This window comes from Marmota monax, unplaced genomic scaffold (assembly GCF_021218885.2).
Source record: "Marmota monax isolate L192 unplaced genomic scaffold, Marmota_monax_Labrador192_F-V1.1 WCK01_AAM20220418_F8-fsc00063, whole genome shotgun sequence".
Classification (NCBI taxonomy): domain Eukaryota; kingdom Metazoa; phylum Chordata; class Mammalia; order Rodentia; family Sciuridae; genus Marmota; species Marmota monax.
This window is the reverse complement of record NW_026693726.1, coordinates 9,304,291-9,308,599: the sequence shown is the minus strand read 5'-3', so window position 1 is coordinate 9,308,599 and position 4,309 is coordinate 9,304,291. Positions and strand designations below refer to the sequence as shown.

General features: G+C 42.6%; 1 non-coding gene across 1 annotated transcript; it reads right to left on the bottom strand.

Annotated features, from left to right (window-relative positions):
- Nucleotides 1-1,792: 1,792 nt before the first annotated feature.
- Trnag-ccc (transfer RNA glycine (anticodon CCC)) lies at nt 1,793-1,864 on the bottom strand. Its single transcript has one exon. It is a non-coding gene; the product is annotated as a tRNA-Gly (tRNA).
- Between the last annotated feature and the right edge of the window lie 2,445 nt (nt 1,865-4,309).

Sequence of the window (4,309 nt, the reverse complement as noted above, 5' to 3'; positions counted from 1 at the left end):
GCTTTGCTAAGTTGCCCAGGCTGACTTTGAATTTATGATCCTCCTGTCTCAGACTCTGTAGCTGTGGGGATTACAGACCTGCTACCACGCCCTCACACTTTGTGTGTCAATTTATACATGTTGCTTTCCCAGTCATTCCAGTTAAAGGCCCAGTTCAGTAAGGTGACTGGCCTTGGGACTCCTAACAGACAATTGTTGCTTGGGGATCTCATGTCAGGTTGGCTAGACTATCTCAGAATTACACTATGGTCTGGGACCCTTGTTCCTCAATCCTTCCTCTCCCTCCCCCTCTTCACCAGGCCACACCTGCATCTTAATCTAAATGTTCTTTTCTCTCACTCTTACCCCTCCACCTTTATCCTCCCTGGAATTTCCTCATTAAATATCTTGCTTATCTAATCTTGTCTTTGCAAGAGTTTCTTGGAGGACCTGAACTAGCACAAATTTGAGTCTATGAATTATAGATAACCACCAGTCTAATTCTACCAACCATAGACTGTACCTATGGAAGGGTGGAAAGTGATTTGTCACAAATTTGGGAAGAGTTAGAAAAGTATAGCAGGGGTATTCTAACTATATAAATCATTGAGATTTAAATGATGGTATTTTTCAGGAGAGTTACTAGAAGGATACATGAGGAAAAATGTAGAAGACACTTTATTTTCTCAAGGCATCTGGCAATGTTTCAGATAAGGCTATGTTTACGTGCATATTGTTGGGCTCTGAGCAATGAACGACTCTGAACAAGCACATCAAAGGATTCTTTAGAGGATGCTGTGAAGGATGCCTGGGAGAGGTGCATTCTGGGAAGTTGTAGAAAACTGGGCAAGGGCCCAGCGGGCTAAAGCTCCTGTCCCCTGGGATACTTACAAAGCATTGGCTATGCACCAGCAGTGTATAAAACACTTTAAATACTGTATGTATATAAACACATAAAACCAAAATGTAATTCATCTGACAAGCCTGTGAAAGAGATGATGTCCCCATGTTAAAGAGAAGGCAGTCAAAGCTTGGGCTGTTTGCTTAACTTGACAAAGAACGCACAGTTGGTTGAGAACCAGGATACAAACCCTGGCCTGTCTGTCACTCCCCTAAGCCTTGTGCTAACTATTACAATCCACTTTCTTCCTGTCCGTGAAACAGGTTATCTAATTCTGTATGACCAGATTTTTATATGCACTGAGAGGAGTGGTGAGAGACAAGAGTCCCTTCTGTGAAATGGGAAATCAAAATTTTTCCCAAAAAAAGGTCTGCAGGTCTGTTTACATGCACTCAGCATCAACTGTAGAGTGGTACACAAGAGTGAAGGAGAATGTGCTATGGGTATTTGGCTGCTGTCCAAGCATGTACCCAGGAGGCTTATTGATAGGGTAGTGTTTGGGCAGGATGCTTATCATGCCAGTGTTCAACATGGGAAGGTAAGTCGGGTGAAGAGATTATGCCTTTCCTTCAATGCCACATCAGAGCAGACATCCCATATTCTCTTACCACTCATTTGGACCATTTCTGATGTCACTTTGACTACAGTGGACAGTTCTCATAAAACTCAGCCTGCTTTTGTGCTGTCAGCATCCCAACAAATCAAACACCTTGGACCTCTTGTCATTTTCTCTCATGGGATTTCATTTTAACTATTGCTTATGCACAGTCTAGAAGTGCAGTGAAATTGAGCATCTCCATGGGGCAAGGGTCACTGAGTCCTCCTGGGAGCATTCTCTGTGCCTTTGAGCTGTCCTAGAAGAAGTGAGCGACTACAGCCTCACTGATCATTCACTCTTTTTCTTTTTTTTTTTGAGTGATGCTGGGGATTGAACCCAGGGCCTTGTGCATGGGAGGCAAGCACTCTACCAACTGAGCTATATCCCTAGCCCCATTCACTCTTACATTGTCTTTCTTTTGTCAATTTCTTCATTTCTTATTTTCTTGTGATGTTATCAAAATAATTGCAAAATTGTGGAATTCTAACTATTCTTCCAGGCTCTCCTATCAGGAGACCCCACACTAAGTTAGCTGGTATGGGAAGTGATCCAAGAAAACAGTCAAGGTAGGAGGCTAGAACTGGTGTATCATAGATCCCAAACCCAATAGAGGGCAGGGATAATCCCTGGCATCCCTGCATCATGATCCTTCATTAAATTGCACTATGAGGTACTTTGGTGTGAGGGAAAGGAGAGAGAGATAAGCATTGGGCTGTCTAGAAGCTCTTGCACATAAACAGTTTGGAGCAATGGTAAATCTGAAAGTCATGGAATTTGCAGGATTTTGTGAAATGTCTTGGTTCTTGGAAGATAAAGAGCATTTAAGGCTCAACTATCAAACCAAGGTATGCTATAACAGCCAAAAGGGCTCTAGGACTTAAATATCTCCTTTACTCATAGGAAAAAAATGTGCTAAAAATGCAGCCAGAATTGAATTATAAGGGAAAGAGTTCAGTGAAGACTGTATATACAATCTTGAGAGGTATCCTTTGCTAAAGTAAGAGAATTTACCAGAAGTAATGAGAACTTGAGACCTGGCATAGGGACCAGTAGATGTCTTCACCATAATTTCCAGCAACACACCTACAGAATAGGTGCAATGCAGATCTTAGACTCTCTGGATTAAATCCGAGGGGCAAGATAGTCTTTTGCCAAGGGACTTTACTGGGGGCTCTGAATCGTTGCTTTGGTCTCATTATTTTAATGTAAAAGGGAGTTGTGTTTTTGACTGTTGTTTCACTTACCCTCATGAGCTGAGGCACTGTATTTGTAACCTGAGGATCCACTGGGGTGTCCTGGTACTGCTATGCCTAATGGTAACTGTGAAGAAACAATGGTAGCAAACAAGACACAGAAAGGCCAGGGCAAGCAAGAAGCTGAATCTCTCAGGTATGAAGGTCTGGAACCCTGCCAGGTAAGCAATTTAGTTTTGCAGAAGTGTTGGGTGAGAGAGGGAAATTTAGAAGGAGTGATTGAAGATGGAGATGATAAAGTCAAATTATTATTTTGACTCCAATTGCAGCAGGGAGGACTACTGCTTGTTCTACTAAACCTTGCAAGACAAAGGTTTGGGATACAAATTTCAGCCATTTCCCACCTTGAAAATGCAGTGACAAAGAGAACTTATGAGAGGCATGAGGCAATCTGAACAGGGCAATAGACACCAAATGCCATGTGGCCTGTTTCAATATTGCCTTACCTGTGGTCGAAGGTGGTTTGAGGTACTCAAGGTCTGCCTCACCTTACTCTACCCCAAATGAGTGCAGCTTGAATCAATGCATTTTGTCCCATAGCTTCCAGATACAGCAACAGAGCTGGCTTGGTCCATTTAAACTTCAGAAGCCTGAAGCTACTACCCTTGGCAGTGACCTTATTCCAATGGGAGATAGGCGTCATTGGAAAAGGCTTTGGCCTCCTGACTCACGAGGACATTTCTGGGAAGTATTCTATTCATTTCTCAGTGGTTCTGGATGAACTGAGCCCAATTGCCTTTAGCAGTGTAAGCAATAATGTACACTTATATTGTTTTTTTTCCTCTTTCTGTGTTTTTCTGCCTCCATCTGTCTCTGACTTCTGCTTTCTGAGATCATCTCTCAGACAAACTGCCCAAAGCCCCTTCTCAGGCTCTACTTTTAGTGGAAACTAAACTTAAACACACAGAATATCTCCAACATTTTCCCTTTTTTCCTTTGGTATGATAAATGTGCTGGCTTCTGATGAAAGGGTAGCTGGATTGAATATCGGATAAGGAATATTTATTATTTAGAACACCTGAGCCATGAGTCTGGGGTATGTGCCAGATTTCAGATTTCTACTGCTTTGCAGAATCTTCACCATAAAACTTGGCAGAGATGCTGAAAACCAAACGCACAGCTAGACGAGTTATTGCTATTGGAATTTGTAACAGTCACTCAGACAACATATTTTTAGAGAAAACCCACCCCAGAGCAAAATTGGAATCATTGGAGGGAATACACCTCATAGGCCTATAATTTTTCACCTTCTGGATTCCCTTACATATCCAGCACATGCCATCATTAATACTGCTTAAGGGGCATTCCAAGTTGTCCCTAGTGAGCAGTCTGCTACTAGTTCTAACCACCTTCTAAGAAACATGAAGTTCAAGAGTGTCTAAAAGCTTAGATCAATGAGTCATGAAGAAGCTAAATGGGATGCCTCGCCTTCACAGGACTCCCAGACCCCGAGTGCAGCACGGAACGCTGACTGATGTGCTCCGAGGCACAGCCATGAAAATAGCACTTAGCACTCAGCGGATTCCAGTCACAAATTACTTACCCAAGTTTTTGTGGAGTCTGTACTCAGTCTTGAAG